The sequence below is a fragment of the Halichoerus grypus genome, chromosome 2 (genome assembly GCF_964656455.1).
Source record: "Halichoerus grypus chromosome 2, mHalGry1.hap1.1, whole genome shotgun sequence".
Lineage (NCBI taxonomy): Eukaryota > Metazoa > Chordata > Mammalia > Carnivora > Phocidae > Halichoerus > Halichoerus grypus.
The window spans coordinates 101,545,793-101,572,679 of NC_135713.1; positions in this window are offsets into that span (position 1 = coordinate 101,545,793).

Below are 26,887 nucleotides of genomic sequence, written 5' to 3' on the forward strand. Positions count from 1 at the left end.
TTGAATTTATTTTTGTGTATGGTATAAGAAAGAACTCTGTCTTATCATTATTTTTCAGTTTAAAATTTACCTTGTCAGATATCAATATTCTGACCATTGATTTATTTACTAGATATGTCCTTGACAATAATTTTATTTTCAACCATTCTGAATCTCTTTCCTTTGGGCATGTCTTATATATAATGTAATTTCGATGTTGCTTTGTTCACCAGTCAGAAAAAATTTTAATAGGTCAATTAACCCCTTTAATTTTTTATATGATCTGTATTTTGGCTCCAACTCTGCCATACTATTTTATGTTATCCAAAACACTTAGTACCTTTCCATTTTTTGGTTATTTTCTATTTGAAAATAGAACAACATTATAAGATAATAACGTTTTTTTTCTTTTCCCTGCATCTCCTTGAACATATAGCTTAAAACAATATTAGTGTACTCTCAATAATAACTATGAAATAATCAGTAAGCTTTTTAAACTTTTCATGTTTTTCTTATTCTCCCCTAATATTTTGATAGTTACAGTATATTATCATTTTTGGAGTTTACAGCTATTACGCACTATACGTTTTCTTCTATAACTACTATTTGGTTTTAGTTTTATGTGCGAATGTATGTTTAATATTCATTACCAGTACTTACTTAAATTTTCTTTTGTTTTTTATCATTGCCTAAAGCTCACTCTTTGGTAAATTCCTCAGAAAAAAATATTCCTTGAATTATTGCATATTGATGACTTTGTGTGCAACTGTTCTACCAGAAAGTCATTTTAGCTGGTTATAAAGTAAATGGCTCATTTTTTTTTTTTCTGAGTAAAGACTATTAATTTTTAGCATTAACCATGATTATCAAGAAGTTTGATGACATCAAATTTTCTTTTTTGGATAAATGTCTTGGTCTTTTTTCTCAGTGCTCAATTTATTTTTCTGTTTCTTTAAAGTCCAGTAATTTTACTGTAATACAACTTTGCAGTTCTGTGCATATTTTAAGTGACATAATTTTATGACAAATTTCAACAGATAAATGGTGAGTTCTTTCAATGTACAGTGTTGTCTCCTTTTTAATTTCAAAAACATTTTCTTGAGTTACAGTTTTCATATTTGTTCTTTTCCAATGGTTTAGTTTTCTTATTCCCTAATTATACACATATTGGACCTTCTTTGCCTATCTTCATCTTGTACTTTTTTGAACTATTTTCTCATCCTTCATTTTTTCTTTTTGCTTACTATTTACTTTCAGGTGTCATTGGTGGTATCTATTTACTCTCATGTTTATTGTAGACCGTATTTCTGAAACGATTTTTTTCTTTGATTATCAATTCTTGTTTTAGTCTCATTTATGATGTTCTTTCGTATCACCTATAACTTTCTTAATTTTTAGCTCCTTTTGAAATGTTACATGATCAGGTTATACTTTTTGTTTTATGGGCATGTCTTCCTGGCTTCAGTTCTCTGTGGGAACATTATAATGTTCCTTATTCTTGCTTTCTTTTTTTCCTCATAATTACTTGCCATGGAATCCAATTTAGTTTTCCTTAACTTACAGGAGAGATGGACGGGTTGTAGGAGTTTTCTAGCATCACTTATCTACAACTCTGCTTTGTAGTTTTTTTCTTTAATCTTTTATTTACTTATCTGAGAAAGAGAAACAGAGATAGCAAGAGAGAGCACAAGCCCGGAGAGGGAGAAGCAGGCTCACCGCTGAGCAGGGTACCTGACACCGACGCCAGGGCTTGATCCCAGGACGCTGGGATCATGACCTGAGCAGAAGGCAGACGCTCAACTGGCTGAGCCACCCAGGCGCCCCTCTGCTTTGTAGTTTTAACGAAGTGTTAAAAACTATAGCTTCTTACTTTCTGACAATCTCTTGGCTCTGTGCCTCTCCTCCACTTCTTTGTAAACGTCTTTCTGCTCCTACTGACACTGTTCTGCCTAATTTACACTGTATTCCTGTCAGTTTCCCATAGATTTGTGTTTTGTTTTGAGAGTGAATAGCGCTGCTCTGGACATTTTAGACCTTATCATATCCCTTGCACTCATCCTCAAGCTGGTATATATAAAACCTTTTCCATTTTTAGCTGCTGTTTTCAAATTGGCCTACAGTGTTTTCTAGTGAGTACCTGTTGATTATTTTTAAATACTCCTGGGTTTTTGCTTCTTTCTGTTTGCCTACCCCTAGATTATATAATGTCATGATTTGTCCTTACCTTCTCTAAAGTGTGGTTTTAGGAATACCTTGTCTGCTAGTTTTATTGTAGGTAGTGTTTTTATTCCAAAGTGACATCCTAATTGTTTGCCTACATTTGTAGAGAGATTCAAAAGGATTAAAAATTATACTACTTTCATCATTTTCCCAAAATCCTTATCTAACTTTTTAAAGTGATATTTAAAAGGCTAATATATAATGATAACTAACACTTGTAATTCTGACCTTTTACATTCATTATTCCCCAGATTATTACTAAATCTGCATTATGTTTTTTTCTCCTTAAAAAAATTAATCTGTTAGGTAACTTCTATAACAATAGGTTTCACAGGTAAAACTCCTATTTCTAAGTGTTTTTAAATTGTTATTATCAATTATCTGGTCGTAGACCTTATACTGAAATCTTCCCAAGGCAACCATGTCATCACATATACTTACCAATTTGGCTTTCTTTTTTTTTCCCCCTATAATTTTGATTCCTACATATTTTCTTCCTGGATATATTTTGAATCATTTTTTTTTTCTTTCTTAAAGATGGGTGGCGGGGAGGCAGAGAGGGAGAGAGAGAATCCCAAGCAGGCTCCACACCCAGCATGGAGCCCAATGTGGGGCTTAATCCTTGGACCCTGAGATCATGACCTGAGCTGAAATCAAGAGTCAGATGCTAAACCGACTGAGCCACCCAGGTATTCCCTGAATGTTTTCTATTTATAAGAGCAGGGACCCTCAGAAATTCAAACTTTAATGCTGCTGGACCCAGAGGACAAACTTATTCTTTTTTTAACATACATGTAGTATATAGTTAAATATAATGTCCTACTAAGTGAGCATTTAGATTGCTTTCAAATTATATCTATGACTTACAGTATTTACTAACATCCTTAAGTACTTCTGTATTTCCATAGAATATATTCTTTAGTCTTCAATGTGGAATTGCTCTGTGCATATTTCAAATTTTGGCATAAATTTTCAAATTGCTCTTGAAAGAAGCTATAAGAAAGATGTATATTTTCATTCTCAGGCTAGCACTGCTAGTTTTTTCTGAGAATTGGAAAAGTCCAACAAACATAGAGTACTCCCTGTTGTAGAATGGAAGTGAGTCAAAGATTAACCCATGAACAAGTCCCAAGATTTTCCTCAAAAATCAGTTTGAGGGCTTCTCCAGTTCATGGACAGACAGACAACTGGTTACTTAAAATAATCCTAAATCATAAGCCAAGGGTACAATAATTTTAACTTGATAAAATGTCATATGAATATCAGCAAGCATGCCCTTGGCCAGATGATTTCACCCTCCTTTCAACTTTAACCTTCCAGTCTTCCCTGTTTGGTGTGTGGGTCTGCTCCACTGCTACCATGCTTTGAATGCTACTTCTTGTTTGCTATTTAGAAAATAAGTCACACTTCCCTCAAGAAAAAGGAAGTAAAAATAAAGCAACAGAATAGAGAAAAGGTAGAGGAGTAAGAGGATTAAGTCTTAAAACCAAGAAAAAGCATACACACTAGCACAATAAAACATTTTGGGAGGAAAAATAATATAAGGAAGCAAAACAAAATTTAAGATAAAGGATAAAAACTAACAATATATTCAAAACACAAAACCAGAAAGAAGGAAAGGACTGCCATTGAAATTAATAACATCAGGTAAAGTAAAAAGAAATCTAAAAGAAAAAGAAAAAAGAAAAATGTTAATGACAGTAGAGCTTTAAGGTAATGAGAAAAAAAAACAACAATTAAAGGATACAAAGAAATTTAACTGGAGAAGTAAACTAAAGCCAACATTTTAAAGTATTACACAGCCTATATCATATTAAGAGTGTGGATTGAGATTCTAGTCACTATATTGAAAACAATAGAGAGGAAGGATGAGTATCTCATCAGTGGACTTCTTCCACTTTTTACCATTAGCTGCAACCAGTGAAGGAAAATTCCTCTTTATCTGAGAAGAATGTAATTTTCTTTGGTGGCTGTTTCTTTTTCTTTTCTTTTCTTTTTTTCTTTTCTTTTTTTTGAGAGAGAGAGACTGCATGAGTGAGTGGGGGGAGGGGCAGAGGAAGAGGGAAAGAAAATCTATAAATCAACTGAATTTTTATTTTGAACCGCATATCAGATGACAGAAGCTAATTTCCACCAGTAAGCTGTGCCCTTTCTCCCTCTCATCTTCGGCACTGGGTCTAAGTTCTAGGGGGCTGACCAAGTATGAAGGTGTGGTAGAGTATGCAACATTCTTCTGATTCTTGAAGACTTCTGTCTACACAGGTATGTACTGATCTATTATCTTCTTGGATACTCACTTTGATCCTTGAAGTACTTTAGGCAACCCTCTTTTCTGTCTGTTTGGCTTTTTTTAAGACTGGGTCTTCTCCACTACTTCCAAAGAATCTTTACTCTAAGACATGTGGACCATTCTGGTGCTTCTGTGCAGAAGCAGCCATTTAGAATCTTACTGGAATGTCACCATAATGGATTTCAAACTCTTCTCTCATGTCTCCTAGTCCATCTGATATTTCATTACCTTCATGGGTCTATCCAGGAAGCAGGATCCAGGACCTACTCTGTCTAGGATGCAGAGTCTCTCTCTTCCTTAGCCCAAGGAAATCGTTTCTGTTTTCCAAAGAAAGCTCCATTCTCCTCAAATCCACACCACCTGTTTACCTTAAATCTTGGGCCTTTGGAATTTTCAATCGAAAAAGTGTCTAGAAAACAATGAGTCCTGGCCAACTATCAAACTGAAAAAAAGGATAGAAATATTTGGAGAAAAAATATTGGATACTAATTTCAGAAATATGTTCCTACTATGTAGTCCTTTTTCTCACTATGTCTTATTCATTTCAAAAATTTTTGAACTAAATTCAAAAGGTTGCTTTTAATTTTGATTTTTTATTTTTAAGATTTTTAGAAATGCATTTTCTTCTTTTAATTTATAATAATACTCTTTTTCTATTAAAATATTAACAAAGTCAGATTAACACTGCATTATTAATGCTTCTCGCTAACTAAACATTGGCCCTACCCATTGTGAGCTTCTGTACTAAAAGGCGGGGGGTTGGCTTTTTAAGCTTAATTTAAAAAGAAGACATGAGCCTACAATTTTGGTGAAAACGCAGTTTTCATTGCCTCCCTTTGATATTAAAATAATCTTAAATTTTAGAACTTTCTTTTTATCTTGAATTGAGACCAGCTTTAGAAAAATGATGAGAGGAAGGGGAGGGGAATCTTTTCCCTTACTATCACGTCTACAGATGTGGAATCAAAGCTTGTGTCTATAAGACAATTTCCAACGATATTATATTGTGTTGTTTAGGTCTCTCTTATTTCTCCCACATCACATGGATGGAAAAGAATGAGGTGTTACTCACAGCCAATTAAGAGCTCTTTGTCTAAAAATCCCACAGAAGAGCTGGACAAGGGGGCTTGAAATATATCTTTCGATGTAGTTTCAGAGGGAGTGGCAACTTTACTTAAAAACAAAATGTATATAATTTGAGGGGCACCTGGGTGGCTCAGTCATTAAGTGTCTGCCTTCGGCTCAGGTTGTGATCCCAGGATCCTGGGATCGAGCCCCGCATCGGGCTCCCTGCTCGTCAGGAAGCCTGCTTCTCCCTCTCCCGCTCCCCCTGCTTGTGTTCCCTCTCTCGCTGTCTCTCTCTCTGTCAAATAAATAAATAAAACCTTAAAAAAAAATTTATATAATTTGAAATCTTCATCCCATATACCATTCTTAACATATTTTTTTCACATTAACAATCCAGAGCTTGAGTTCCTGCAAATCCTTCTGATGATTCTAATTTCAACATTCAAAAGTATCCTTATAAAGAAATACAATGTATACTATCTACTTTTGTTCAAGAAGAATTATACATAAACCACCCTACTAGGAGGAATATTGAGACCTATACTGATAGGTAATGCAAAACAGAAGTGGGCCTTTGGCTTTTTCTGTATCATCTTATTTCTACAAATAACTCCCAGTTTCCCCAATCAAGGTTCACAAACAAAATGACTGCGAATTGCTTTACTAAAACGACTTCGTTAAATTTTCCCATGCCATTCCTTTAACACAAAATCTATACATCAGGTGAAGGATTCTAATGATACATTCTCATTCATAAGAGCATAAAGTGTCTGTCTATAACAGTTTTCATAAGGAATATAATCAAAATTAACTAAAAGAGGAAAAAAATCATACAAACTAAAAAAGCACCTGAAATAGAAAATAAGAAAGGATGTAAAAGCAAAGAAATAAACAATGAGGCTCCCAAAAATCTACAGTGTGGGGTGTTTTTATTTTACTGTATGCTTCCCAAAATGGGTTAAAATACATTCTTTCCGATAAGGAATAGCAAATTATGTAAATCTGTACTCTTAACACAGAACACTAACTGAGGCCAGGATAAAGAATGAGCAGATGGAGAGACCCTTGGGAGAGCTGGTGTAAATAAAAACTCCTGAGGTAGAAAGAATCCTTTCACTCGAGGGAAAAATCTAAGCTTTTTCAAACTGAAACAATTTTCTCTTTGTGCACTTAGCTATTTAAATAAAGAGGGCAATACAAATGTGCAATAATGAGTTGGATCCATCGTGACATTCAACCTTCCAAAACAATGCCCAGTTCTGCTGTTAATAATTTAGTATGGCTGATCATCTTGTAGAAAAGAAGATTCTCCTTCCAGAGGGCCATTTTTATCAACTATGTTCATCTTTGCATTCACAGTTCAAACTCACTTCAAAGCTCGTCATAGGCGAGAGATCTCAGTCACTTTCTCATGGGCCTTACCAAGCTCAGCAGTTGGCAGTAATACAACGAGGCTCATTTGGATGTGATCGTGACGGTGGTAATGTATCTCACTGCTAATATTCACATCATTCTCTATGGAGTGGGAGGAAGAAAAAGAGGTGGGTGGGATTTTATCTTACATGTTATTTTTTTCATAGACAGCTTTTATCCTGCAGTCTTTTATTTTTTTTTTTTTTTCCTTTCCCTTCTCTCTGCCCTTTGTCTCTTTACCCTGTATAACCTCTCCATTACCTTTTCACCTCACCTCTCATGAACTAATTAAGCAACCTGGTGGATGTTCTTCCTTACACTTCTCCTTGGTCACTGAGACTACTGAAAGGAGGACTTGTCTATCAAAAATAATAGCACAGGAATAGACAAGTAAGTTAGTGGAATAAAAGAGAGTGAAGAGAAAGAAAACCTAATATAAACTGGAGTTTAATTCATGACTAAAGTGATATTTCATTCAGTCAGAAGAGGTCATTTATTTCATAAATGGCGCTTGAACAACTGGTTATCCATCTGGAAAAAAAATTAAGTTGGACCCTTAAGTCATGTCAAATGCAAAAATAAATTCCAGATGGATTAAAGACTTATATATAAAAATTAAAACAATGAAAACCGTTCAAAATTCTTAATGTACAATCCTAGAGGCAGGAGAGACTGTTTCACCAATTCTGGAGACCCAGACACATAAAAAAAAAAAAAAAAAAGGACAAATGTATTTAAATACTCAAAATTTAAAATTTTGTTTGAAAAAGGGACCACACTGGAAAAAATATTTACAACATATGTGATGGGTAAATGCTTAATACCTTTAGTATACAAATAGGCCTTATAAATTAACAAAAGAAAGGCAAACATCCCAATAGATGTTGGGGTAATAGATATAAAAGAGTCAGTTGAAAGCAAAATACCAAACAGCATTCAACCCTGTTAAGGTAACAGTGAGGTAATTTACAGCCATCAGATTGTCAAAAATAAAGACTTAGGATACCTATTTCTGGTAAGGGTTCAGGAAAAATTCTACTATATTGCTTGTGAAAATGCGAATTAGTGGAGGGTTTTTTTGGAAAGCAATTTGCAATATTCATTAAGTTGAAAATATATATACTATGATCCACATAATCCCAATGCTATGAATTTATTCTATAGAAATTATAGCACTAAGATATAAAAGAATCTATTTATGAAGTATTTAAAGAATCATTTTAGTGAGAAAAAATGGAAATAAAGTGAATGTTTATCAAAAGAGGAATTCTTGAAAATGTCCTTACATTCATAAAATGCATTTGACAGCATTAAAAGAAATACATTGGATATATGCCAGTTAATTTGAAGGTATTTCTCCAGTGAGTGGTTCAGTAAGGAAATCAAGATTCAGAGAAGCTTATGTGATATGACCTTTTCATTTTTTTTTTAAGACTTTATTTATTTATTTGACAGAGAGAGACAGTGAGAGAGGGAACACAAGCAGGGGGAGTGGGAGAGGGAGAAGCAGGCTTCCCTCAGAGCAGGGAGCCCGATGCGGGGCTCGATTCCAGGACCTGGGGATCATGACCTGAGCCGGAGGCAGATGCCTAACCCACTGAGCCACCCAGGTGCCCCAACCTTTTCATTTTTAATCAGAAAAAACACTACTGTGTGTGGTTTTTTTTTTTTTTCTTTTTAAAAATAACACCTTTAACTGACATAATTCACTGTCTCATAGGGTACAATTCTGCAAGTCATTTATTTTTATGTTCATTTTAAACTGTCATGGAAAAGGACCAAAGGAAGCCTAGAGCACAGACTGTCTACCCAGGCAGAGTATAGAAACACAGAAGCAACAGGAGCTTCTCCTCGAAGCACAGGCAGAGTTGAAAGATTAAACACAAAACATCCGTGGTTTCTGGTGCCAAGTAGAAGCATTCTTGGCGAAGAAAGCCAAAGAACAGAGTCAAAATATATTTCACCTAGAGTTTCTTGGGGCTTATCAACTTGAATGAAACTCTTTCCTGATTATTATCCCATTACAAGAGCAAACACTATTAAAAAACCACGGTGAAGAATTTGATTGACACCTCATTCTAGAAAGACTTTCTACCTCCCAGCATCCTCTTCTTTCACTTCCAGCTCCACCACAGATGGACACACGCATTTAAAGTAAGAACAGATGACAGTGACATGTAGCACTGTTCCAGGGAACAGCAATCTCAACCCCCAGGAGATGTGCAGTGTGGCAGTCCTGGCCATGTGAGGTTTAAATATTGAAAATATTTCTGCAAATATTAAACTGATGATTTTTACTTTCTCTTTTAATGTGCATTTCATGGCACTTTCTCATCATGGAGGTCAAGCTTTTGAGAAATATCACTCCATGACAAGAGACAGCTGGAATCTCATTCCTTAGGGAGATTTTAGGCTTTAAAACCAGGCCTTGTGGAAAGACAAGCATTGCTAAATTCCTCTGTCTACTCGTTAGCATATTAAAAGCAATCCTGGAGGGTCCAGCTAATTGACTTCTGTGGTATTATGGAGATGAGATCCCAAGGGCCCTAGTTTAAGGCTCAACAAAAGTAAAGAGGAAGAAGGAGGTAAAAGAAAAGCCTATTCCTTCATCTCTTTCCTGAGGAAAATAGAAACCAAGGTGGGAAAGAGCTGCAAGTGGACATGTGTTTCTTGACTGTTCCTCCCTGGGCTTTATTCCCAAGGGTGGGAAACCTGAGAGGGACCCTAGAAGTCAAAGTGTCTCTCAGGCTGCCAGACAGCCACCTTGGCTGGACCTCAACAACGTAGGGCATCACGAAGAAGCCTTGAGCCTTGTTCTCAAGCTAATCTCAACCCCCAGAGGACACACAAGCTAAAGTGGGAGAGAGTGGGCCAGGCATGTCACTAGAGCAAGGCTAGCTGACCCTGAAAAGGCAGAGAAGGCTGACCCAGGACAGTGATGCTCTGCAGCCAGGGAGAGCTACGGGAAGGCCAAATCCACAAGGAGAAGGCAGCTGAGGCCTTGTGGGGACATCCTAAGCCAAAAGAAGCCACACACTTGGGGGGAAAGATGGCGGAAGAGTAGGGGACCCTATTTCAACTGGTCCCCGGAATTGAGCTGGATATCTACCAGACCACTCTGAGCACCCACGAAACCAGCCTGAGATGTAAGAAGATCTGGATCTCTACAAACAGAATATCGCAGGTGGTTGGTTTTGAGGTACGAAGCGGGGAGCCGTGATTCCGCGAGCAGATATCGGAGGATACACGGCAGCGGGAGGGTGTCTGGCCGTGGGGATCCTACACCGCCGGTGAGCGACAGCCTCACGCACTGGGGACAGGCACACACTTGCAGACCGGTAGTGGAGAGGAAAGGAGTTTAGGGCAGCCCCCGGGGCAGAAACCCGGAGCAGCGGGGTCACACCTGCGAACTGCAGCCCCCGGGACGGAAACCCAGAGCGGCGGAGTCGCCCGTGCGCAAACTGGGAGCGGCTGGCAGTTTTAGAAGCACAAAGGGCAGAGATGTGCCCCGACCTGGAGGCAGGACTGGGGGCGCTGCGGAGGGGCGCACAACCCAGGACGCTGCAGTTTATAGCAGCACAGACAGAAACGGAGATGGTGTGGCCTGGAGAGCTCACTGAAGAACAGACTGCGGTCTCTGCTCTGAGGCAGAGGGTTGGAAACCATCTCTTCTGCTCTGACTCAAGGAAGAGACGCGGAAAGCCGCCAGGGAAAGCCGCCAGAGAACAAAAGCCCCAAAGACTGATTCCCGCTGAGCCCATCCCCCACCACAGGGGCGCAGGGCAACTCCGCCCAAACAGGGTTACCTGAGTAACAGTGCGGCAGGGCCCTCCCGCAGAAGACAGGCTGGGAAAACAAGAGGCCAGCAACCCTAAGGTCCCAAGAAAACAGGTGCATCTTGCTTGGGTTCTGTTCAATAATTTGGACTCTATACATTCCCTCAAACACCCATCAACAGAATGACTAGGAGGAGGAGCCCCCAAAATAGAAAAGACTCAGAGATTATGACTTATGCTGCAGATTTACAAATGGATGCAGATATAACCAAGATGTCAGAGATGGAATTCAGGCTAGCAATTGTGAAGACAATGGCTAGAATGGAGAAATCAATTAATGGCAACATAGAGTCTCTAAGGGCAGAAATAAAAGGTGAATTGGCAGAACTTAAAAATGCTATCAATGAGATCCAAGCCAATCTAGATAATCTAACAGCTAGGGTAACTGAGGCAGAAGAGCAAATAAGCAACCTGGAAGGCAATATAATAGATAAAAAGGGAAAAGAGGAGGCCAGGGAAAAACAACTCAGAATCCATGAAAATAGAATCAGAGAAATAAGTGGCACCATGAAGCGTTCCAATGTCAGAATAATTGGAATCCCGGAGGGAGTGGAGAGAGAGAGAGGACTAGAAGATGTATTTGAGCAAATCGTAGCTGAGAACTTCCCTAATCTGGGGAATGAAACAAACATTTGTGTCCTAGAGGCAGAGCAGACCCCTCCTAAGATCAAGGAAAACAGGCCAACACCCTGGCATGTAATAGTAAAGCTTGCAAATCTTAGAACCAAGGAAACCATCTTAAGGGCAGTTAGGAGGAAGAGATTCCTTACGTAAAGAGGGAGGAACATCAGAATAACATCAGACCTATCCCACAGAGACCTGGCAAGCCAGAAAGGCCTGGCAAGACATATTCAGGGCACTAAATGAGAAGAACATGCAGCCAAGAATACTTTATCCAGCCAGGCTTTCATTTAGAATGGATGGAGGGATGCAGAGCTTCCACGACCGGCAGAAACTGAAAGAATATGTGACCACTAATCCAGCCCTGCAAGAAATATTAAGGCGGGTTCTATAAAAGGAGAAAGATCTCAAGAGTGATATACAACAGAAATTTACAGGGACAATCTATAAAGACAACATCTTCACAGGCAACATGATGACAATTAATTCATATCTTTCAATAATCACTCTCAATGTGAATGGCCTAAACGCTCCCATAAAACAGCACAGGGTTGCAGATTTGGATAAAAAGACAGGACCCATCCATATGCTGTCTAAAAGAGACTCATTTTGAACCTAAAGATACATCCAGACTGAAAGTGAAGGGATGGAAATTCATCTTCCATGCCAGCGGACCTGAAAAGAAAGCTGGGGTAGCAATTCTTGTATCAGACAAATTAGATTTTAAACTAAAATCTGTAATAAGAGACACAGAAGGACACTATATCATTTTTAAAGGGTCTATCCAACAAGAAGATCTAACAATTGTAAATATCTATGCCCCCAACATGGGAGCAGCCATCTACATAAGCCAACTGTTAACCAAAATAAAGAGTCATATTGATAACAATACGTTAATTGTAGGAGACCTCAATACTCCACTCTCAGCAATGGACAGATCATCTAAGCAGAAAATCAACAAGGAAACAAGAGCCTTGAATGATACATTGGACCTCATAGATATTTACAGAACATTCTACCCTAAAACAACAGAATACTCATTCTTCTCGAGTGCACATGGAACTTTCTCCAGAATAGACCATATACTGGGTCACAAATCAGGTCTCAACTGATACCAAAAGATCGAGATTATTCCCTGCATATTCTCAGACCACAATGCTCTAAAACTGGAACTCAATCACAAGAAAAAATTTGGCAGAAATTCAAACACTTGGAAGCTAAAGACCACTCTGCTCAAGAATGTTTGGGTCAACCAGGAAATCAAAGAAGAACTTAAACAATTCATGGAAATCAATGAGAACGAAAACACATTGGTCCAAAACCTATGCGATACTGCAAAGGCGGTCCTAAGGGGGAAATACATAGCCATCCAAGCCTCACTCAAAAAAATAGAAAAATCTCAAATTCACCAACTAACTCTACACCTTAAAGAACTAGAGAAAAAGCAACAAATGATGCCTAAGCCATGCATTAGAAGAGAAATAATTAAAATTAGAGCAGAAATCAATGAATTAGAAACCAGAAACATAGTAGATCAGATCAACGAAACTAGAAGTTGGTTCTTTGAAAGAATTAATAAGATCGATAAACCACTGGCCAGACTTACCCAAAAGAAAAGAGAAAGGACCCAAATTAATAAAATTATGAATGAAAGGAGAGAGATCACAACTAACACCAAGGAAATAGAAACAATTATTAGAAATTATTATCAACAACTATATGCCAATAAACTGAGCAATCTGGATGAAATGGAGGCGTTCCTGGAAACCTATAAGCTGCCAAGACTGAAACAGGAAGAAATTGACAACCTGAATAGGCCAATAACCAGTAACGAGATTGAAGCAGTGATCCAAAACCTCCCAAAAAACAAGAGTCCAGGGCCTGATGGATTCCCTGGGGAATTCTACCAAACATTCAACGAAGAAATAATACCTATTCTACTGAAGCTGTTTCAAAAAATAGAAACAGAAGGAAAACTTCCAAACTCATTCTATGAGGCCAGCATTACCTTAATCCCCAAACGAGGCAAAGACCCCATCAAAAAGGAGAATTTCAGACCGATATCCCTGATGAATATGGATTCCAAAATCCTCAACAAAATCCTAGCTAATAGGATCCAACAGTACATTAAAAGGATCATCCACCACGACCAAGTGGGATTTATCCCCGGGATGCAAGGGTGGTTCAACATTCGCAAATCAATCAATGTGATAGAACACATTAATAAGAGGAGGGAGAAGAACCATATGGTCCTCTCAATTGATGCAGAAAAAGCACGTGACAAAATACAACATCCTTTCCTGATTAAAACTCTTCAGAGTATAGGGATAGAGGGAACATTCCTCAAGTTCATAAAATCCATCTATGAAAAACTCAAAGCGAATATCCTCCTCAATGGGGAAAAGCTGAGAGCCTTTCCCTTAAGATCAGGAACACGTCAAGGATGCCCACTCTCGCCACTATTGTTCAACATAGTACTAGAAGTCCTGGCAACAGCAATCAGACAACAAAAAGAAATAAAAGGTATTCAAACTGGCAAAGAAGAAGTCAAACTCTCTCTTTTCGCAGATGACATGATACTTTATGTGGAAGACCCAAAAGATTCCACCCCCAAATTACTAGAACTCATACAGCAATTCAGTAATGTGGCAGGATACAAAATCAATGCACAGAAATCAGTTGCTTTCTTATACACTAACAATGCAACTGTAGAAAGAGAAATTAGAGAAACGATTCCATTTACAATAGCACCAAAAACCATAAGATACCTCGGAATAAACCTAACCAAAGAGGTAAAGGATCTATACTCTAGGAACTACAAAACACTCATGAAAGAAATTGAAGAAGACACAAAAAGATGGAAAAATATTCCATGCTCATGGATCGGAAGAATAAACATTGTTAAAATGTCTATGCTACCCAGGGCAATCTATACCTTCAATGCCATCCCGATCAAAATTCCAATGACATTTTTCAAAGTGCTGGAACAAACAATCCTAAAATTTGTATGGAATCAGAAAAGACCCCGAATCGCCAAGGAGATGTTGAAAAAGAAAAACAAAGCTGGGGGCATCACATTGCCCGATTTCAAGCTATGTTACAAAGCTGTGATCGCCAAGACAGCATGGTACTGGCACAAAAACAGACATATAGACCAATGGAACAGAATAGAGAACCCAGATATGGACCCTCAACTCTATGGTCAAATAATCTTTGACAAAGCAGGAAAAAACATGCAATGGAAAAAAGACAGTCTGTTCAATAAATGGTGCTGGGAAAATTGGACAGCCACATGCAGAAGAATGAAACTCGACCATTCTCTAACACCATTCACAAAGATAAACTCAAAGTGGATGAAAGACCTCAACGTGAGACAGGAATCCATCAAAATCCTAGAGGAGAACATAGGCAGTAACCTCTATGACATCGCCCACAGCAACTTCTTTCAAGATACATCTCCAAAAGCTAGTGAAACAAAAGCAAAAATGAACTTTTGGGACTTCATCAAGATAAAAAGCTTCTGCACAGCAAAGGAAACAGTCAACAAAACAAAGAGGCAACCCACAGAATGGGAGAAGATATTTGCAAATGACATTACAGATAAAGGGCTGGTATCCAAGATCTATAAAGAACTTCTCAAACTCAACACCCCAAAAACAAATAATCAAGTCAAAAAGTGGGCAGAAGATATGAAAAGACACTTCTCTGAAGAAGACATACAAATGGCTAACAGACACATGAAAAAATGTTCATCATCATTAGCCATCAGGGAAATCCAAATCAAAACCACACTGAGATACCACCTTACACCAGTTAGAATGGCAAAAATGGACAGGGAGAGAAACAACAAATGTTGGAGAGGTTGTGGAGAAAGGGGAACCCTCTTACACTGTTGGTGGGAATGCAAGTTGGTACAGCCACTTTGGAAAACAGTGTGGAGGTTCCTCAAAAATTTAAAAATAGAGCTACCCTATGACCCAGCAATTGCACTGCTGGGTATTTACCACAAAGACACAGATGTAGTGAAAAGAAGGGCCACATGCACCCCAATGTTCATAGCAGCAATGTCCGCAATAGCCAAACTGTGGAAAGAGCCGAGATGCCCTTCAACAGATGAATGGATAAAGAAGATGTGGTCCATATATACAATGGAATATTACTCAGCCATCAGAAAGGATGAATACCCAACTTTTACATCAACATGGATGGGACTGGAGGAGATTATGCTACGTGAAATAAGTCAAGCAGAGAAAGTCAATTATCACATGGTTTCACTTATTTGTGGAACATAAGGAATAGCATGGAGGACATTAGGAGAAGGAAGGGAAAAATGAAGGGGGGGAGATCGGAAGGAGAGATGAACCATGAGAGACTATGGACTCTGAGAAACAAACTGAGGGTTTTAGAGGGGAGGTGGGAGGGGGGATGGGTTAACCTGGTGATGGGTATTAAGGAGGGCACGTACTGCATGGAGCACTGGGTGTTATACAAAAACAATGGATCATGGATCACCACATCAAAAACTAATGATGTATTGTATGGTGACTAACATAACATAATAAAATTAAAAAAAAAAAAAGAAGCTACACATTTACCAGCTGCAGATACAGAGCCAGTAAGAACACCACCAACCAGGACACCTGGCTGGCTCAGTCGGTTAAGCATCTGCCTTCGGCTCAGGTCATGATCTCGGGGTCCTGGGATCGAGCCCTGCATTGGGCTCCCTGCTCAGCAGGGAGTCTGCTTTCCCTCTGCCTGTCGCTCCCCATGCTTGTACGCTCGCTCTGTCTCTCTCTCTCTAATAAATAAATATTTAAAAAAAAGAACACCACCATCCAGGGGGCAAGGGGACAGTGCCTAGGAGATGGCTGCTAGCAGCCACTACACTCCAGGGCAAGCCAGAGGCCACAGGTCCATGTCCTCCCTATGGCGGCACAACCAGAGGCCACTGAAAGGAGAGAAACGGGAAGGAAAAACTTTTGAAAGACTGAGCATTTTTATTCTTTTTAATTAATTCATTTATTTTTTTAAGTAGGTTCCATGCCCAGCACGGGGCCCAACTCAGGGCTCGAACTCACGACCCTGAGATCAAGACCTGAGCTGAGATCAAGACTCAGACACTCAACCAAATGAGCCACCCAGGCGCCCCAGACATATTTTTCTTTAAAAGACATTTATTCTCCTGAAAAGAGCGATGAAATGATGGGGATTAAAGTAAAACATTAAACTATATTGGGCATTTAGGTTAACTTTTGTTTTCCTACTAAACAGCCAGTGACGGCACACCGAAATGCCCCTAAATCACAAACAAAAGTAGTCCATTTTCTCTGCCAAACCAAGCGATGATGCAAGTTAAGCGCTCTCCTCTGGCGTGCGTCCCTCGAGGCAATCCTGTTCCCCTGCTCTGCTGGTGGACACAGGATCCCTGTGGGCCTCCAAACCTCTGCCTGGGAGGCTCTGCTCCCTTCCCCCCTTCACAACTGACAAAGACATGTCCAGAAGCAGCTCCAGCACTCCCCAGAATCCCTCTGACACATTCAAAAACGTGAAAACACAGGGCTAATTAACTATTGTCAAAAGGCATATTCTTCCCAGCCCATTCCCCAGAGAAATTCAGGTACAGAAAAGGACACTTCTAAAAAATTCCCCTATGGGCCAGTTATGAGCCTCCAGCTTCGGACAGCACGGGAGGAAAAGTCTTCTCCCCGCGCTCGCACACTGCCTTCTCTAGCCTGCTCTCGCTTCTCCCGGGTTAGGCACCGGGTCTTGGCTAAACCAAGATGTTCCGATTTTTTTCTTTGCTTCTTCTTTTCAAACCACAGTAACTCACACGTGAGCCAAACCCCTTAACTACAGGATAGTTTATGACAGCGCCACTAGCACTTGAAGCAAAACTGTTTTGGGGACGGGGGTAGAAAAGCCAGGAGGTCAGAAGTTGACTCCTGGGTAAGGTGTGCCGGTGGCCTCCTCCCGGGGCCGGGGCGCTGGGATTATCACATTACACAAACGGCCTGTGCCAAGGCCAGTAACAATGCCGCCCGGATTCTATTCATTCCCTCTGTGGCCTCAGCACAGCGTGCAGAGCAGGGGAGCTCCCGGCTCCGAGGACACAGGCCCTGCGGAAGGGCTTGTTTTTCACCACTGGGAGAGTTCGTGAAATGTAAGAGGTTCGGCTGCCTCGGTGAAGAGAGGCCATGTTGCTTGGATATGGGCTCCTTAAGCATGTCACGTGCTCCCACTGAAGGCAACACCACCCACCAACAAAAGCTCTAAGTGGTGCTTAGCAAGACAAGGCCCAACGAGCACAACAGAAAAGGACTCTGTACACACATGCTGGGCATGTCCTCTCCACTCACAAATCACACACAGGACCTGTAGATCAAGACACCGAAGGCCAGTCCGAGGTTACCCTGTTCAAGGCCCAGGTGTCGGACCCAGATGTGAATAACTCAGAGCTGGCATGCAGCCTCCAATAGGGAACAGACACGATCCTAGCTGGGAAGAGCTTCTGGGGTGGGATTTCCAGATCTACGTGGCAGGCGTCACGGGAGGCAAAGGACGAGCCAGGACTGGCAAAGCTGCTTCTCTTTTTTTCTATCACAGAGAACTCTTCAACTTCTGTATAGAAACTAAGACATCTGAGTAAAAGCCCCCTGGGAGACCAGCATTAAGGGTAGGAACACAGTGTCCGGGTACTCGCTCAAGCAAGAGTGGGTGGTTTGGACATGTGCAGGTGGAGAGAGGGGCTGCTGTGTTGGAAAAGCCATGTCTCTAGTGAGGACCCTCGTTCCTGCTGCCTTTTTGGGGTCACTGACCAGAGAGAGCTGTCCATGTCGGCATGTGCAGAGACCCGCTGGTGCCGTCTTATAGATAATCATGCTGCCCTGCTTCCAGAACCCTGTGTGCCTGGGGTGAGACTGCGATCTGGGAGCTCAGGCGGCTGCTCTGGTCTACACAGGGGCCTCCTTCGGGATCGACCGGACTGCCAAAGAGCACACAGGCTCATGAACACTTCCGTGGAGCGGTCCAATGCGGCTTCCTTGGCCAGGCTACCCTGTGTACAAATCAACTATGCAAGTGTCACCCAGTCAACTCAACAAATACTTCCAGCAGATTTTCTCAAAGGGCTTATTAAAAGTACATATTTTGTGTTTCGAGAGCCAGCTTCCTCTTGGAAGATTAGGAAGTATACCAGTAATCATATAAAATTCCCCATATCACATATGCTATTTATTATGGCTAGAACTGCCTAACATCTAATAACTTTTCTCCCAGATAAAGAAAATTAATTTAATCTGCTCATTTTCCATTTACTATCTGTTCAGTTTCAACAGGGAAAGAAAAGCAAAAGTGGACACCAAAGTATTTTTTTAATGTAGCTAAGGAAGTATGCCCTGCTAGACCAGTAATGATAGGCCCCTGCCTGGCTCCAACAGAGGATACGGTTTCAAACAGAGCATTTTGCTGATGAACATGACCCACTGAATTTCTAACCATTCATTTTCTAAATTGTACTTTTTAAAACTTGACAAGACTTGTTTAGTTACTTTATTATATCCTCTTCTGAATTCCTTCCCTCTGAAAGGTTCCCCCCCACCCCTTAAAGGGCTATTATCCCTGCTTTGTACAACTCTATCTTACTAGTCAGACGTTCTCAAAGTACTTCACAGCTCCCTCCTTTTCCACTTGTTAATTTTTACATCTGAATAGTGGATAGAAAAGGCCAATTTCACAATCCGAAGGGTTTCCTTAGTAACAATTTACCCAAGGAGGAAAGGGAATAGGATGTCAGAGCAGGTCTCATCTAGGCTCTGCATTTTGTCTGTTTCCAATCCCTTGATTTCTCTTAAAAAGGCCCAGATCAGATACAAACCCCAAGGCCACAGATCCATCTCCTGAGACTTGACTGTTTATGCTCAGCAGAGAGGACCTCACATTCCAGGGATTGTTGCATCCAATCCCTATTGATCTAGATAGGAATCCAAATAGGGAAGCTATCTTCCAGGATGAGAAAGAGGAAGAGTTTTTTTTGGTTTTTTTGTTTTTTAATATAGAACTGCATAGCCAACCTTTACTAGGATATATGTCATTTTTATTGTTATATTCCGGATACCCACAAATCACAAAGTGTGTTCCATGTCAAGATTCTGGCTGCTATTAATAAGACCACAACTTTGGAAGGGAAAGGCCTGCCTTCTCTCAAGAAACAAGATAAAGAATGATAAAAAGCAACAGAAGCCTAAAATATATTATGGATGCTAATCTTATTAATAGTTTATACTAACCTTTAATAAAGAGCTTCAGATTTTTTTTTAACTATTTCTTATTATGGGAAAATCTTATGCCATAAAGAAAACAATCAGTTGACTCTCTTCTATCTGGTCTATTAATTGCTTTTCCTAAAAATCAGGAGGTTCCAAATTTCATGACCCCCCACTCCTAGGATTCTTAACTTAGGGTTCACTTGGATGGGAAAAAGAATTAGCAGTGGTATCTGTGACTCTGTCAACAGTATAAATTATCATATATCATATTATAACCAGACATAGAGATGAATTATTTATTACTCATCGCTGTGTTTGAATCAGGTAATTTTTATAAAAATCTGCTGGTAGATATTTTTTTAGTGTACCTATAAAGAAGCAAATTTACTACTATATTATAAATTAAAAAAATATTTGGGTAACTGCATGTCACAATATTCCTATGTATTTTACTTAATGCATTTAATTTTTTTTCTGACAAATGAAACACATTAGTTTTATTATAATAAAGAATCCACAGGCGTTCCACATTGCTGAAGGAGACTGTGGCATGCACACACACACACACACACACAAGCTAAGAAATCACATACCAACTCTCTATGACTGGTGGTGCCACCCACATGATACATAGGGAAGGATTCAAAGAAACCAGAGAAAAGAACGTCATGCTTAGTTATCAAGGTTGGCTGTGTGGGGAGCAGTACAGGAACGTGCACCGTGTGTGTATTTGCTATTCCCAACTCCAACACCTTCGGGCGATATTTACATTTTTGGGGGGAGGGGAACAGTAAGCTGAAGCGTGGTCCAGTCATTGTAAGAAAACGCTGACGCCTTTGGAGTCCACTAGTGCTGAATATTCTACAGGCAAAACTCATGCAGATAATTCCATTGTAAGGATAGTTTTAAAACCCTACAAAGTGCCTTCTCTGTTTTGAGGCCAATCTAGGAATAACAATTTGAAACAAACCGTTTCTCTCCTTCCATAGAAATGTGAATTATTAAAAAAAAAATCTCACCTAAGGCCTTATTGAGACCCCATCTTTAGATGAGCTGCTTCCAATCTTGCCAAATATTTCTGCAGCTTTGTGCTGCCAGTGTTCATAGTCTCACAGTCATTTCAAATACAAAGTCTTCTCTCATAAAATTTGTTTCAAAATCCCTCTAGTGGAGAAGTCACCTATTAAATCACTCCCTCAGAGGACAGAGTGTTGGCTATGTGGTCTGGAATGGAGTACTTAACATTCCCAGGGAGTGGCTAAGGAGAATGCAGGTAATTGAAGTAATTAGTGGCACTTGAACACGGAAAGCATTTTGCTCTATTTCCTAACCCAGCAGAGGCCCGTTTCCTGATATTAAAAAAAAAAAAAAGTTAAGTATTTAAAAATGCAATGTATAGAAAAATGAAAAGGAACAGGTTACGGAGTGGTTCATACTGGAAGGGACTGTCAAGAATTGGGAGCAGCATTTGCCAGAAATTTGGGGCCCAAAGAGAAATTACTTTCAAAATTTATGGTAGCAATTTTTTCCATCTGATTTGTCCTACTTCCCTATTCCCTCCCTTCTCCTCGCTCTACTCTTTTCCCCTTTTAGATTTCCAGATCCTCCCTCTCTTCCTTCTTCCTCTTCTCCATTTTTCCCCTTTCTCTTCAGACTATTTTCTAGTCCTTCTCCCACCTTTTATTTTGTTTTCTCCTTTAATTTCTGTTTCTCCTTCCCCTTCCTGAAGCCCAGTGAGGAAATCCCACCTTTGGAAATCTAGAATGGTCACAGGACCCCTCAAGTGTCATGCCTGACATATTATTTCCCAGTCTTTTACTTTCAACACTCTTATCCTTTATTTGTGAAGTATAGCTCTCATAAATAGCATATATATGCATGTGTGCACACATGCACATGTGTGTGTGAACACTCTATAGGCAAGATTCATGCAGCTAATTCCATTGTAAGGACAGTTTTAAAACCCTACAAAGTGTCTCACTATTTTGAGGCCAATCCAGAGAGAGCATGTGTGCATGTGTCTTAGTCCATTCTGATAATCTCTTTTAACTGGGATGTTTAGCCCATTTACATCAAATGTAATTACTGACATAGTTGAGATTAGCTCTACCATTTGCTATTTGTTTTCTAATCGTCTAATCTGTTCTTTAATCTTTTGCTCTTCTCTTCCTTACTTCTTTTGAATCAAACAAATATTTATTATTATTCACTATATTTCTTCAACTAGATTTTTAGCTGTATCTTCTTGTACTATTTTTAATGGTTACATTGGTTACGTGCACCCACAATTAATCATAGTTTACCTTGAATATTTTATGATCTCAGAAATATTACTTTTTTTTTTTTAAAGATTTTTTTTTAAAGATTTTATTTATTTATTTGACAGAGACACCGAGAGCAGGAACACAAGCAGGGGGAGTGGGAGAGGGAGAAGCAGGCTTCCCGTGGAGCAGGGAGCCCGATGTGGGGCTCGATCCCAGGACTCTGGGATCATAACCTGAGCCGAAGGCAGACGCTTAACGACTGAGCCACCCAGGCGCCCCTCAGAAATACTACTTTTACCACTCACTCTGCCTTTTGTTATTGTTGTCACATATTTTACTTCTACATATGTTATAAACCCCACGATGCACTGTTACTTTGCTGTTTGTCTTTTTTTTTTTTTTAGCTTCCTTTTATGTCCACCCTCCTGTATATCCTTTCTGGTGCTCTTCCTTTCTCCTTGAAAAATCTGTGCTTCAATATGTGATCATTTCCCACCATTTGAAGAAATTCTTTTTGAGTTCTTATAGGGTAGGCTTACCACAAAGAATTCTCCTGGTTTTTGATTGTCTAAAAAAGGATTGATTTATACTTTATTTTTCAAAGGCATAATTTACTTGGCATAGAACTACATTGGCAGTTGTGTGGAGCCTGAGAAAAAGACTGAGATGGAGATTAGTGTGTAGGTACTTGAACCCCCCAGACCAACACCTCTGGGAGGATGAAGGGATGCAGGTTGGGCAGAAGGAGAAGCTGAGCTGTAATTCAGTCACAATATCATGACAAAGGCCTCACATGATCCCTATGGGGACTCAGAAGCTGAGACTGTCCAGCAAAGCTGTTTTCCATCAGGAGAGAGGGACGGGCCCTTATACCCCAGTATCATCACCAGATTTCTGAAAAGAGTTGTTTCCACTGGCTGCCTCCTCTTCTTCCCTTCCCTGCATTCCTATAATCTGGCTTCAGACTTCGTTTCTGCGGAAATACTCTAGCCAAGGTCAAAGATAAAATCCACAGCTAAATCTACTCAGTGCAGAAAATACACTTGACAGTATCTGTACAAATTTAAAATATTTATATCACTGACCCAGTGATTCCACTTTTAGGAATATGTTTAATGGAAAAAGTTGCACAGACAAGCAAAGATTATACACTCACAGACACATACAAATGCCTTTTGCAATTTGTTTGTAATAATAAAAAATTGGAAACAACTTAAATATCCATCAATAGAAGACTGGTTATATAAAAATGTTATTTAATAAAAGTATAGACCATATTTGTTAACTGAGTGGCTGAATGAACAGCTACCATGACATATACCCTTTAAACTTGAGGCTTTGATGATCTCCCAAAATATTTCTACTAAATGTGAAAATAAAATCTTATTTTTACTATTTCTATTTAAATAAGTTTGGTATTTACTAAAGGAAATTTCTTAAGAAAATCAGGGGGAAACAGAGTCCATTAGAAATGGAAATGGTTAAGAAATAAAGCACAGATTTCCTACCCTAACGTAACTTAAATCTGCCCACAAATTTGCTAATCTGGCATAGTTTATTGGTTATAAAGACCTCTCCTCAACTCTATTTGTAACAGGATTGAGCCCCAAGAGCTCTTGAGTCTCATCTCAATTAAGATTACTTCTACATCTATCTCTGAGCTAATTAGAGAGGCAGAAACTTGTCTTATGTGTCTCTGTCTTATGTACGTTACAGGTACATGAAAGATAGCAAGTACACTTGACAGGTAGCAGGTAATGTGAAGCAATGTTTGGAGGATACCCCAAAAGCTCTTTATCAGTCTTCAGTGAGTTTCCCAGCTTCAGTCAGTTATCATGTCCTGCCTCCTATGTGGGGAAATAGAATGAGAGAGAGGAAATCACAGTCTAAATAAACACTGGATGCTAGGTTGTTAAATGCACCCTTGCAGTGGGGGTGGGGGGTGGGGGGTGGGAGTGGGAGCGGAGAATGAAATCTCTTCACTTCTCCAAGAATACCAAAGCATAAAAGAGCTACTACCCTCCTTTGATAAAAGTTAGTTCTGCTACCTGAATCCCACTCTCTCTTCTCCACCAACCCTGTATTATGAGGTGACATAACATTATTTCATCCTTATATACTCACACTGCCATTCCCCAATCGTTATGCTTCTGAAATATCAAGTCTCTTACAGAGTCACACATGTAGTGTGGACCCATATCCCAAAGTGGGGCCAAAAATATGCCCAAGTTTCCTTTTTTGAAAAAAAAAAAAATTCTCAGCTTCCTTACAGTATAATTGATGCACAATACATTGCAAATATTTAAAGTGTACAGCTTGGTAAGTTTTGACATTATCACACACCAGTCAAGACAATGAATATATACATGCCCCAGAGTGTTGCTGTGCTCCTTTATAATCAATCCCTGCTACTTCTCCCTGCTTTCCAAGTTCTGAGGAAACAACTGATTTGCTTGCTTGTCGCTAGTCTGTTTTCTAGAATTTTATTTATAAAAAAAACATATAGCATAGAGTCTTTTTGTGTCTGGATTCTTTTACTCAGCCTTATTATTTTGAGATTCATCCATGTGGTTACATGATCAATAGTCCCTTTGTTTTCCTGCTGTGGAGCTTTCCAGAGTATAGATATGCTACATGTGTTTACCCATTCCCCTGTTGTTGAACCTGTGGGATTGTTTCTACTTTTGGCTACTACAAATAAAGCTGCCGTGAACATTTGTGTACGAGTCTTTGCATGGACATATGTGTTCTCTTCTCTTGGATAAATACCTACTTGTGAAATGGATGGATCATATATACCGTATGGTAGGTATATATTTAACTTTTTAAGAAACTGTCAATCCGTAAACCTAATTGGCTAGAGCATTTTACATTCTCACTAGGAGTATATGAGAATCCCAGCTCTTCTTCATCCTTGTCAACATTTACTATGATCCGACTTTTTAATTTTAGCCATTGTAATAAACACGTAGAGGTATCTTGTTGTGGCATTTTCCTAATGACTAACGATGGTTAACATCTTTTCATGTGTTTATTTGCCATCTCTATATCTTCTTTGGTAAAGTATCTGTGAATATCTTTTGCTTATTTTTTTAATTGAGCTGTTTGCTTTCTCATGTTGCTTTTTGACAGTTCTTTAGATATCCCTTAGTAACTTCCTTCATGCTTGTCTGGTTACTTTTAATTCCTTTACAACAGAGCTCCTCTCACTGTTAGGATGTAGAAGGTGTTGAAAGACTACTGTTCCTGCCATAATACCTTGGAAAAAAAGAATGCATTAAAATAAATATATATTTTGTTAAAGACATAGGAGAACCATGGGCACAAAGTCAGGTAAAGAAACAGTTCTGGAGAGATACAAGATATTTCTACATGAGCAAAAACAGGTGACTACTTTCTTTTCCCAGAAATGAATGGGTGTGGGAAGGGTCAGACCTGGTATAGGCACAGAGACTCTACATTAAGTGAAGAAATGAGGGGAACTTTTATTGACCTCCTGGGTTTGCATGATAGATTAGAATCTATAGGGGCCCCAAATACAGATTAGTTCTACCTATCCACTAATTCGACCTCACAAAACTTACGCGGAGAATGCAGTAGCACTGGAAATTGTGGATATGCACTGAATTTTGCCAAATACTTTTCTTCAATCATATGGTTTTTGGTTTTTAGTTTATTAATATAGTGCATCACGCTGATGGATTTTTTCCATATTTAATTATTTATGTTTTCTTTTTTAGCTTTTGACCCCCTTCACCCAATTCTCCCAACCCCAACTTGTTTCTGGCAACCACGAATCGGTGGTGCTCTTTGTATCTATGAGCGTTTTTCTCTCTTTGTTTTTGTTTTTTGAGTTTTCAATGTTAACCAACTTCACAGTCCTGGAATCAACCCTTCCTGGTCACTGTGCATCATTCTTTTTATATATGGTTAGATTCAATTAGCTAAAATTGTGTTAAGAACTTTGGCAGCTCTGTTCATTAAGCATATTGGTCTGTAGTTTTCTTGCGACATCTGTTTTGTTTTGTTATCAAGGTGATGCTAGCTTCACAGCAGGAGTTTGCTATGATTTCCTCCTCTTCAATTGTTTGGAAGAGTTTGCACAGAATCAATGTTATTTATTCCTTAGGTGTTTGGTAGAATTCGCCAGTGAAGCCATATAGCCTGGAATTTTCTTTGTGAGAAGGTTCCTAACTAAAAATTCGGTTTCTTTAGTTGATAAATAGCTCTTGATACTCTGTTTCTTTTGGAGTGTGCCTGGGTATTTAGTGCCTTTCAGGGTATTTGACCATTTCATGCTGTTTTCAAATTTACTGGCATAAAGTTTTGTGGGTTTTTTTTTAAAGATTTATTTATTTGAGAGAGAGAGAACGAGCAAGAGGGGCAGAGAGAGAGGGAGAGAAAATCTCAAGCAGACTCCCCGCTGAGTGTGGAGTCCAAAGCAGGGCTTTATCTCCTGACCACAAGATCACAAACTGAGCCAAAACCAAGAATCTGACACTTAACCGATTGTGCTACCCAGGAACCCAGGCATAAAGATTTTTTATAGTAGTCCCTTATATATATATTTTTTTTACTAAGTAGAATCTGTAATGATCTTCCTTTTTTCATTCCTGATACTGGCAGTTTGAATCTTTTCTTGACTTCTTGAATCTTTTCTTTTCTTCTTGCTTAGTTGTCCAGAGTTTTAGTGAATTTATTGATTTTCTTAAAAAATCACCTTTTGGGTTTATTGATTTTCTATATTATATTTCTCTTCTATTTCATTGATTTTTGTTTTGATCTATTTTATTTCTTTCCGCTGCTTACTTTGCATTTAATATATTCCCTTTTTTCAGTTGAAAATAATTTCTAGTTTCCTTTCTGATTTTTTATTTGATCCATGGGTTCAAATGGATCTGAGAATTGTGTTATTTCATCGTTACATATCAG